Source organism: Dromiciops gliroides, chromosome 2 (assembly GCF_019393635.1).
Source record: "Dromiciops gliroides isolate mDroGli1 chromosome 2, mDroGli1.pri, whole genome shotgun sequence".
NCBI lineage: Eukaryota > Metazoa > Chordata > Mammalia > Microbiotheria > Microbiotheriidae > Dromiciops > Dromiciops gliroides.
Genome location: NC_057862.1, coordinates 374078848 through 374091003, shown reverse-complemented (window position 1 = coordinate 374091003; position 12156 = coordinate 374078848).

Below are 12156 nucleotides of genomic sequence, written 5' to 3'. Positions count from 1 at the left end.
GATCATGGTATATTGTGTCAGGTGCAATTAATTCCATTAACTTCCAGGCCAAGGGTCTAGGACTAATTGTCCATTCTGTCTTTTTTTTTCTCCTACAGAGTGCTTATTTAAACATCTTCCTTCTCTCATTTCATAAGATTATAGATCTAGAGGCTGAAGAGATCTTTTAATTTGGTTTGGTTTAGTGAGACCATGGGGGTTAAGTGACTTGCCCAAGGTCATACAGCTAGTAAGTGTCAAGTGTCTGAGGCCGAATTTGAACTCAGGTCCTCCTGAATCCAGGGCCGGTGCTCTATCCACTGTGCCACCTAGCTGCCCCCGAGGCTGAAGAGATCTTAAAAGAAATTGTAGGGGCCCTTAACCCCCATTGCCTCACCAAACAAAACAAAACAAAAAGAAAGAAATTGTACACTGGGAAGAGCTATGGTTTAGAGTCAGAGGACCTGAGTTCAAATCCTACCTCAACCATTTATCACATTGGGCAAGTCATCTAACTTCTCTGGGCTTCAGTCTCCCCTACTGAAGGAAAACAGAATATGTGACCTCTAAGATCCCTTTCAGCTCTGAGTCTAGAGTCTCAGTTCCACCTGTTCATTTTATAAAGGAGGATAATGGAGCCAAACAAGTTGCGAGTTACAGAAAGACTCAACCCCCACATGCTCTGATTCCCACTCCAGCTCTTTTCCCACTGTGCCACAGTGCTCCAAGATTCAGATGCAAAGACCACAGGACCTGGTTCTCAGGATTCCCTTCACCTGGGGTCAGACAGAGTTGGCTCCAATCCCTCTGAGATAGGATGCAACGGCTTGCAGGATGGGGATGAGGGGAGAAAGGAGAGGCAAGATGGAAAGAATCTCACCCACCAGGAGAGCTAATTAGGAAGAAGTTCTAAATTGCTGATTCTGGTGAATAAGCAGCTTGTTTCTAAATTTGCTGGAAGCCCTCAGGGCCTGCCTCATTCATTGGTAGAAACCCTTGTTTCTCCCTCCACCTGACCCCCACCCCCAGAATTTGCCCTACTTTGTCTGAAATCCCACCATTAATGTTTCTTTCCCTTGGAAGAATTATAGAACATAGACTATCAGAGGTGGAACAGACCTTACAGACCACCTAGCCATACCTCTTCATTATACAGATAAGGAAACCGAGGTCCCCAAAGGGGGTTGGGCTTATCCAAGGTCATATGCTGGGTCAAAGGGAGATTCAGTGGTAGAACAAGACTCTCCCGAGCCCTAATCCAGCATATGCTTTCCGAAGCACAAATGCTGACTTTCTGATTTTGCAATGGGTCACCCCAAGGAAGAGGAAGAAGAGGCACTGCTCCCAGGGCTACAGAGGACAATACTGAGGAATCTCTTCTTATCCTACTACCAAATTTTCATGAGGAAGGGAATCGATAAGTAATGGAAGTCCCTTTATCTTTTGGGTCTTCTTTTCCTTAACTATAAAATGAGAAGGATGGACTGGATAGTTTTTGAGGTCCCTCCCAGGTCTGTGTTATGATGATTTAGGTCTGTGTTATGATGATTTAGGCAATGTCAACTAGAAATTACAGTACCTAGGGCAAATGGGTTAGGGATTAGGGGAAAGAGAGGCAGAGATAGTCTTGGAGCCTGATCATGGGAACTGAAAGGGCAAGGAACCTAGAGGAGGGGATGTCAGAGTGTTTGAAGGGAGCCATAGTTGGGGTGAAAATTCAAAGTCAAGTCAAATACTAAACTTATGGGGTTGGGGAGAGCAGTCTAGAGATGACAACAACAAACATGTGGAGATCAAAAAATGTAGAAAACTTTAAGAAGGAAGATTGGAAGGAAGCACTGGGAAGAGTATGCTAATTCTTCTTCTTGGCCCTGTGTCTCAACCTACCCAGAGAAGGAGCAGCCAGCCTCAGAAAGAATGCCAAGAGATGGTGACTTCAGTAGTTTCAGTGAGTACCAGATGATGGAAGGCATATGAGAGGGAAAAAATCCAGGAGTGAGGGAAGTCTACTTACAACACAGAAAGTTCAAGAGGACACAGTAGAAGGGGATGGTAAAGAAGGATACTGGAGAGAGCTAGGGCTGAATTTACTGGAGTAGGGGAGAAAGGAGAAGAATTGCTGAATTCTGACTGATTCTAAATATCCCCTGTAACAACACAGGCGAGAAGGCTCCTTCTCCTCCTCCTAAATGCTGGCACTTGGGATTATGCACCAATGGCCCACTGTTAGGTTTTGCTTTTTGTTCTTTTGCTTTTTTCTGGACTCTGGGGCATGTCTCCATAAATCAACAACCTTGCCTTGCAATGCAACTCACTGCCACCAGGTGGCCCTGTGGCTCTAGTCAGGGGAGTGGTAAACTGGAAGAAGGGCATGTATGGAAGTGGTCAGACATGATTAGAGATAAAAGGGGCTCTTTTTATTGTTGTTTTTCATTCCTTTCCAACTCTTCATGACCCCATCTGAAGTTTTTTTGGCAAAGATCAAGGAGTGGTCTGCCATTTCCTTCTCCAGCTCATTTTACAAAAACTGAGGCAAACTGAGTTAAGTGACTTGCCCAGGATTATACAGCTATTAAATATCTGAGACCAGATTTGAACTTGGGAAGATGATGAGTCTTCCTGACTCCAGGCCCAGAACTCTACCCACGGTGCCACCTAGCTAGACTCTATAGAGCACCCCTCACTTAGCTCAGAGAAGGTCAAAGAGTTTCCCAAGACCACAGGAGTTTTGAATCCATATCCTCAAAAAAACAAAAAAAATTTTTCAAGAGTATAAAATGATTTTTTAAAAGAGTAAAAAAAAAAAAAAGAATACACGTGAAAATACTTTTAAAAAGCAAAAACTTCAGAGAATCATAGATTTAGACCTAGATAGGACCAGAGAGGCCATCTAGTCTAATTTCCTCATTTTACAGATGAGGAACTGAGGCCAAAAGAGATCAAGTGACTTGTCCAAGGTCATGCAATGTTTGTGGTGACAGGAGGACTCAAATCCATATTTTCTGACTCCATATCCAGCATGCTTTTCTGCTGCAGCACTGTCTACAAGTTAAAAATTGTACTTAAAAAACATTCCAGATCTGTAATTTCATTGGTGCAGAAAACCTACAGTGAACCTCAAGTGAAAAATTTCCAAAGCAAATCAGCAACTATTTTGCAATTTCTAGTCTTAGGACTTTACCTAGAACACTGACAGATTACAGCATTCTCTAGGTCACAGAATTGACATTATGTTCTACAGGCAAGCCTTGAACCCAGGTCAACCTACCATCAAGGTGTTTCCCCTATGCCATGTTCCTTCTCACAGTTATCAATGTGAATACAAACTCATAAGAATTGATAAAATGCCTTCTTCCAAAAAGAGACTGACTCTAGGGCTGCTGACAATTTATAACGGGACCCTTAAAGGTGTCATAACTCTATTCTTTGGCATTCATTTGTAAGACTGTCTAGCTCTGACATCCTGTTTGTTGTTCTAAAGTCCTTCAGAGGTCTAGGACTCTATGTTCTTTGAGGTAGCTAGGTGGCAAAGTGGTGTTGGGCCTGGAGTCAGGAACACTCATCTTTCTGATTTCAAATTCACTTACTAGCTGTGTAACCCCGGTCAAGTCACTTCACCCTGTTTGCCTCAGTTACCTCATCTGTCAAATGAGCTGGAAAAGGAAATAATCAAACCACTCCAGTGTCTTTGTCAAGAGTTGGACTGAACAACTTCCTATGTTCTTAGGTCTCTGTCAGCTCGAACACTGTAGATTCCATTATTCTAATAGCCTACGACTCAGATTTTATGCACTAAAGATTTTCTATACAGTGACTTCTGGTGTTCTCTGGACTCAGAGCAGGGTTGGATTGAGAGTAGGAGGTAAAGCATGCTGGTGGGTGATGGGGGCAGGGATATAACAAGAACCTTGGCTATTTACCGCCTGAACCCTTCATATAGTCACTCCCTGTCTCTCCCCCTAGGGAAGTGGCTTCCAACCCATCTACCCACCCTCACAGCTGATGTGTGCACAGCCCTCCCCAGTCCAGCTCTCTAACCCTTCCCTTTGTCTGGAGGACTCAGATGGATACGGTTCCCATTAACCCCTTCGTGGCCTCAACCCTCCAGTGTGCAGCTGTCATGCCTTCCCCTCTAAGAAGAGGGTAGAGTACAGGGAAGGCGGCCGATGTGTAGGGACCCCCTCTCCGCCCAATAGTTAATCACAATTAAGGAGAGGCATGTCAACTCCAAGGCTAGCCTCATCCATCACCCAGCAGCCAGCCTGAGCTAAGGGGGTGACCCAGATCCAAATGGCTCTGCAGGAGTTGGGGGGAGGGAGAAGCCAAGGATGGAGATCTCCACCTTCCCCTGCATTGCTCCTAGGGAGATTTATCCCCTGGGAAAATCTTGCAATAGTGGCTCACTTCCACTCCTGCTTGAGCTTCCTCGACAGCACCTCCCTCCACTCTACCTCTCCCACAGACCCATCCTAGATCCAAAGAACTGCAACAGCTTTCCTAGATGGGAGGAGCACTAAGGCTCTGATGAGTGAAAGAACCTACTCAAGGTCACACAATGAGTTGCTGGCAGCACTGTGGTGAGAGCACAAGTCCTTCTGCTTAGTTGAGGGTTCTTTCTATTGTATTCTCTTCTCAATCTATTAACAAGCAACATTTTTTAGGCACTGATGTTGCACAGGGCTATATAAGATAAGCTCCTGCAGTCTAGTTAAAAGATTTTTTTTTCTGCCATTGATTTGCTCGCTGCATGGCCTCTGCTGAGTTACTTCCCTCTCTGGGCTTTAGTTTCCTTATCTGAAAATGAAACAATTGGAATAAATGGTCTTTGAGGTCCTTTCCAGGTCTGGCCTTGTGTTCTAAGCTAACTTTCACTTGTGACATTCTAAACTCTGTGGGTACTGACCCATGTCCAGTTTAACCCAACCAGCTTCACTATGTGCAAGGCCCATATACTGAGATAAGAATTAAGGAGTGTACAGTTATCCATTCCACATCTCTACTTTTCCCATCTCGATTTTGTTATATCTCAGGTCAACATAAGAAATTAAATGGAAATTTGGGGGGAGTTTTTCAGAAGCCACAGATGATAGAGAGCCTATGACTACTTAACCCAAATTTACAATAAGATACTATAAACACTCCCAAAAAAGAAAAAAAAAATCATACCTCTGGTAGAAAGGGAGGGCTGAAAATTTAAATGGATTTTACAGATCTGGGGGGGTGGAACTGCTCCTCTAACCCTGAGATGTAGACGGGATAATTCTACATCCTTAAAGAAGGCAGTGATCTCTCCTGGCCCAGTGAGGGGCCAGTGAGAATGTGGGATTTGAGTTCAACCTTAAGTATGAGACAGATAAGGCTGAATAGAGGGAAAGGATTTAGCATTTGAGGTCAGGGGTATAATAGGGGTATGGAGGAAAGCAAAGCAAGAAATGGGATATTTAGGGGACAGCTAGGTGGTGCGGTGGATAAAGCACCGGCCCTGGATTCAGGAGTACCTGAGTTCAAATCCGACCTCAGACTCTTGACACGAGCTGTGTGACCTTGGGCAAGTCACTTAACCCTCCCTGCCTGCCCCCCCCCCCCAAAGCGGGATATTTAACTGGAAGCCAATAAAATTTACCTGGTGGGGACCTTTGTGTGGATTTTGAAACAACAGAATTTCAGTGAAATAAGTCTGGGAAGATGGGTGTTCCCGTGCCCTGCTACCCCGACCCCAGAGACCAGGACTGATTAGTGAACAAAGCAGAAAGCAACAATAAGAATAACTCACTTATTGAGTTTTAAGGGGAAGAGAATAAGTATTTACATAGCACCTGCTATGTGCCCGGTACTGTGCTAAGGGCTTTTACAAATAGGTCATTCGATCCTAATTTTGAAAAGCGTTGTCATTACAACAACCCTGGGAAGTAGATAGATCAGTAGGGTGTCCAAGGAGGAAGGACCCAAGAACATACAACACTGAATGTCAAAACCACAGGGAACCTTGGAACATAGAACGTCGGAGATGGGAGGAACCTTTTAAAATATAAGAGAAAATTGGGACACCCAAGCCAAGTCTCTTGTTTAGCCAGAGTGCTGTGAGTATGGAGCCTTGCCGGGCCAAGTTACTCACTCTCCGTCACCCCCACCCTAGTGTTTGGCCTGAGAAGCCGCTAGGGGGCGGCACCTTTCCGCTTCGAAATCCGTGAAGATAAGGGAGGGGAGGGGGCATTATGTGCGCAGGAGGGGCCAGGGAATGAGAAGGGGAGGGAACAGACGGCTCCCCTGGGTCCCAGCGAAGGCTTATTTCAAACCCATCCCCACCTCCTCCCACCCCGGTTTCCCGGCGGGGAACCCAGTCAGACGGGAGGCGGGGGAGAGGAAGAGGGAGGGATCGTCCCTCTAGGACCCTCCCCCTCCCCTCCCGTTCGCTCGCCACAAAAGGGAAAGTGCCTGGGGGCCGCCCCTCCCCCTCCTGGCATCGGATAATTAACTCGAAGCCAATAAAATGCTGATTGGGGGCCTTTGTGTGCGCGGGCGCATTGTCATGTAAAGCGGGGCCCGTTACAGTCCCGCAGCGCTGGCGGGGGTGGGGGGGTAATGGGGGAAGGGGAAGGGAAAGGGGGGTCTGAACACCATCAACCCCTCCCCCCCCCCCAGCCATGCCCCGGTCTCAGCCCCAGCTCCTACCCACGCCCGGCTCACGCAGCTGGTCCGAGCGGCTCTAGCCACCTGGACGTTCGCCGGGCGGGGCCGGGAGATCCCGGCGCAGCCTTCGGGAGCCAGCGGGGCCGCTGCCCGACGGCTCCACCATCTGCTCCTTCCTTCTTTTTCTTCTCATTCCCTTCTCTTTCTTCCTTCCCATTCTTTCCTCCATTTCCTTCCCTTCTTATACTCTCTTCCCTCCACCCTTCCTTCTCCCTATGTCACTACTTCCTTCCTCCTTCTCCTCTCAGCCCCTCTCCTCCTTTCCCCAATCCTGTCCCCTTCACTCCCAGACTCCCTCCTCCCCTGGTGGGTTGCAAATTTCACCCCCATTTCACCAAGGGGGAGAAAGAAAGGAGAAAAGACCTGGGAGGGGCTCCTACATTCTTCGAGGGGGCCTGCAGTGAGTTCTTTGGGGACCACCTCCTCCCATGGCTCAGATGGGTGCTGGGGTGAATCTTCAGCCTCGTCCCACCCCCACCCCTGCCTAGTTTGGTGTCTGCAGAAATCCAAAGGTTCCTTGGAATTCCTTTTAAGGGTTGGGTGACTTCCAGGAGTCCACACTGTGAGATTATGTACTGAAGAAAGAATCTACTGGGAGTCAACTAGGACATTGTGGGAAGGGGTGGCCACGGAATCTGAGAACCCTCTCTCAGGAAGGACCTCTCTGATGTCTGCCCCAAAGTGTTCCCCTTCTATTTCCCACCATCACTCCAACACACCCCAGCACGGTGGCCATATATGTATTGTAGAGCCAATGGACATTTATTAAGCACTGGGAATGCGATGAACCCTCTCTCAGGAAGGACCTCTCTGATGTCTGCCCCAAAGTGTTCCCCTTCTATTTCCCACCATCACTCCAACACACCCCAGCACGGTGGCCATATATGTATTGTAGAGCCAATGGACATTTATTAAGCACTGGGAATGCGATGAACTGGACAAAAACCTGGTCCTTACCTATGAGAAGCTCACATTCTGATGGGGGAGATAATATGGGAAGAACATTGTACATACAAGATATAAATAGTGTAAAGAGGAGCAATACTGACCGAAGATGTAGGTCCCAAGTGACCAATGGCACTAGTTAAGAGTCTGCAGGTCAGTCACCTCTTCTAAGTGTTTCAAGTAGTTGATCAGGAGAGCAGAGTCCTGAATAGGAAAGATCTGGATGTCCATCTGAGCAGGCCCTCCTTGTAATTCCTCAATTTCCAATGTAATTGCCTCCACTTTCTTGCTATCTTTGGGGAAGATGGTATAAATTAAATCAGCAAGCATTTATTAAGTTCCTACTATATACCAGTCTGCAACTAGGTGGTGCAAGGACTAGAGTGCTGGGCCTGGAATCAAGGAAGACTCATCTTCCTGAGTTCAATTCTGGCCTCAGACACTAGCTGGGCAAGTCCCTTAACCCTATTTGCCTCAATTTCCTCATCTGTAAAATGATCTGGAGAAGGAAATGGCAAACCACTCCAGGATCTTTGCCAAGAAAACCCCAGATGGGGACACAACTGAAATGACACAACAACAACAATGTACCAGTCACTTTGATAGGCACTGGACATACAAAGATATAGGTGAGACAGAAGTGTTTCCATCTCCCTTATCCATACTTATCCCTCTTCCCCTTTTGGGGGAATATGTCCTGAGGTCATGTATTTTGGGAGGATCCTGCCCTATGTGCCCTTTCCCCTGGAAGGGAAGGAACCATAAGGGGTCTGATAGCCTAAATTCCTCTTCTCCCCCTATTTTTCCCCAGGCCCAGTCTGGGTTCATGCTTGGCCCACTTGGGGAGGGTGCTCCAGACCTCCAGCTCTTGCCTGAACCTATATCAGCTGTTGCAGCTTCTCAAGACGCATGGCTCTGCCAACTGAGGTGCCAGGGGAGGCTGTCACCCTGTGGCACAAAAGACAGCTCTCCTCACTCCTCTTCTATCCTCTCGGGCTGGGGCCAGGAGTGGAGACTGTGCCAGACCCCGACCACCTGGCCTTCCAACTGCTCACAGCGGCTGCCCCAGCCCTCAGGCCCAGCTGATTTCTTATCTTGCTCCTGAAGAAGTGTGGGTTTGGGGAGGGATGGGGGAAGGGGCATTGACCAGGCTCCAGATGCCCAGACAGAGATGGGATCCAAGGGGAGCAAAAGATGGAGAAAGGAAATAGAGAAATGAGAGCAAGAAGGATATAGAATAGAAGGAAAAGAGAAAGAGTAAGGGAGAGAAAAATAAAGGATACAGAAAGAGGGAGGGAGAAAAAAAGGAGGGGGAGGAAAGGAAGAAGAGGAAGGGGAAAGGAGTTGGACAAGTTTGATGTAGGAGAGGGCTAGATGTCAAGTCAGAGGACCTGGCTCTGCTACTTAGTTATCTGTGTGACCTTGGGGAAATAGTCTTTGAGCCCCTCTGGGCCTCAGTTTCTTCATCTGTAAAAAAAAGAAAGTGACCAGATGATATTTAAGGACCCTTCCAAGTCTGACATTCAAGTTCTAAGGCGCCTCTCAGTGTTGACATTGATTCAAAGTGTTATGGACCCAGAGCACCCCAGAATTTCTCTGGGGTACATCAAAGAACCTTCTCCTTGAGAAACTAAACCAAAGGACAGACACACCTAAAGAGATAAGTGGAACCGGATCTCCTTCGGGACCACTATCCTTCATTCCAGTCTCTCTCACCCCTAGGGAGATAAGATTAGGTGTGGCTGCTGCCTTTGTGGCCTGAGGAGAAGAAAGATAGCTTGAGAAATCTGCAGCCACCCCTCACCCAACTTCTCCAGCCCCCACCAGTGGGGGATGGTCCTCCCTCAATAAGGGGAACTTTCTACAGTCAGATGATTACCCCCATCAGTCCTCTATAAAAGGATCATCTGCCTATCTCCTGCTGGAGAAGACTGGTATCGCAGAGCCATGCTCTGTGCCATGCCTTTCTCCCCATGAGAAGAAGTCCAAGGATTTCTCTCTTGGTTTCCCTTCCCCAGCCCCTAAATAAACTATTATCTTATTCTATTGGTTTTGTGTGCAAGAGGCTGTAATTATTTTAAGAGGAATTCCTAAGAACCCTTACCCCAAACTCCTATCCTATTTTCCCCACAACAAAAGGAATGGGAATGGTTTTAAGTTGTTAAATTAATCCTTTTTTTTTCCTTTTCTTTTTTTTTTTTCCGGGGCAATGAGGATTAAGTGACTTGCCCAGGGTTACCCAGCTAGTAAGTGTCAAGTGTCTGAGACTGGATATGAACTCAGGTACTCCTGAATCCAGGACGGTGCTTTATCCACTACACCACCTGGCTACCCCTAAATTAATGCTTTTTAAATGGTTAAGAAAGAAATGAAGAAAGGATAGAGAGAAAGGATAAAAGGGGGAAGATCAGGCTATTTTGTTTTAATGGAAATGAGCAGAAAGGATGGAGAAGGCCAAAAGCAGCAGGGAGAAGAAGAGAAGAAGCCACTTTTGACTAGGATCCTCTTTAAAATCTAAAACCTTCTTTAGTCCAGCAACCCTCCCCTTGGCAAGAGAGTAGTCCACCCCAGAAGGCAAAGCAAGTCTAGAGGGAGCCTTGCCAAGAGATATTAGCACTTGGAATGATTCCCCTGAGCTCAGGAAGGCATTAGAGGGTCTGGGAAGGAAGAAGGTAAGAAGGACCAAGGGTCAAGGCTGTGACCATGGTCAGTGAAGGAGGACAACAGCAAGATTTGGGGATTAGAGAAGAAGGCTACTCAGGAGGCTTTGGGCACTTCAGCCCTCTTGACCCACCAACCCATTACTCTCTGTCTTGAGTGATCTCAAGAGAATAAATTCACATTCTGTTCAAAGTATGTGGGTGTCCTTCCCAACTCAGAATACTAGGGGAGGTAGTAGCAGCTACCTAAAAGAAAAAGGCACTGAAGAAAAGGAGGGAAATCCCAAAGAAGACGATTTGAAGACATTTACAAATGATTTCTCTTCATGATCATTTCATCCTTCAGAAGGTAGAGGAATCCATAAGGGGAAATTCTATTCTGTATCTGTTTCTCAGCAAGAAAGGTAAGAATTGGGCAGCTAGGTAGCACAGTGGATAAAGCACAGGCCTTGGATTCTGGAGGACCTGAGTTCAAATCCAGCCTCAGACACATGACACTTACTAGCTGTGTGACCCTGCGCGAGTCACTTAACCCTCATTGCCCCGAAAAAAAAAAAACGAAAGAAAGAAAAGAAAGGTAAGAATTGATTCGTGAGGTGGAAATAATAGGAACTTTAGAGGGAAGAGACCAAAGGGTTCAGAGAAAGGATATGTAAACAACCATGGCCTGAAATTCTCCTTAGGAAGTCAGGAAGGATGAGAAACTCAAGAGTGAAATTCCAAGGACACAAAGGGAAACAATTCTTTTTTTTTTTTTTAGTGAGGCAATTGGGGTTAAGTGAATTGCCCAGGGTCACACAGCTAGTGTTAAGTGTCTGAGGCCGGATTTGAACTCAGGTACTCCTGACTCCAGGGCCGGTGCTCTATCCACTGCATCATCTAGCTGCCCTGGAAACAATTCTGATAAGGAGAAAAAATAGGGGTTACCTGAAGAGAATTTGCCAACCAATTCAGCTCAGAAGATGGAAGCAAGGGCAGCTAACAGGCAGGAAATCTGTAAGACTGTGGCAAGTTCCTACACTATTGTGAGTAGTATGAGGCTGTAGCACTAAAGCCCAACAAAGGCTGAGGCTAGGGAGAAAAGGACAATAAAAAGGGTTTTTTGGCTGGGATTGGGGGGTAGGAGGGTGGGAATAGGCTTACAAATGGAAAGAATTGTTGCTTTGTGGTGTAAAGGACAATGATAAATGACAATAGAGAGAAGGTAGAGCCACTCTTGTTCCTTCAGTTTCTTTGCCAAGGAGAATTATCCAGTCTGTCTGGAAATGACAGCAAAAAAATGACTTAAGAGGGAGGTGATGCCCCAGATTAGTTAGGAGATAGTAAGAGAACAACCTACCTGCCCTTGATAAATTTCATATACCTCTATACCAATGTCAGTGGTATTTTAAAAGTCATGGAGAGGGGCAGCTAGATGGCGCAGTGGTTAAAGCACCGGCCCTGGATTCAGGAGTACCTGAGTTCAAATCTGACCTCAGACACTTAACACTTACTAGCTGTGTGACCCTGGGCAAGTCACTTAACCCCCAATGCCCCGCAAAAAAAAAAAAAAAGTCATGGAGAATAGGACTGCAACAGAGTAAATGTTCCAGTTTGGGGTTTGGGGGTTTTTTTTGAGAGAGAGGAGGGAGAGAAAGAAAGAAAAGCTGTAAACTAAAGGCTATCAAGTTTACCCTAAGAAAATTCTAGATCATTAAAGAGATGGGTAATGTCCATTTAGAAAAGGAAAAGTAAAGATGCAAAAAGCCTGCATACAGGTTATCCCAGACTATATTTACCATTTTGGGGGGGCAGGCAAACTGGTAAATTAGGGAACTTCTATAGATATATATTGATGTTATTAAAATTATATTGATCATAACAATTACCATTATTAACATAT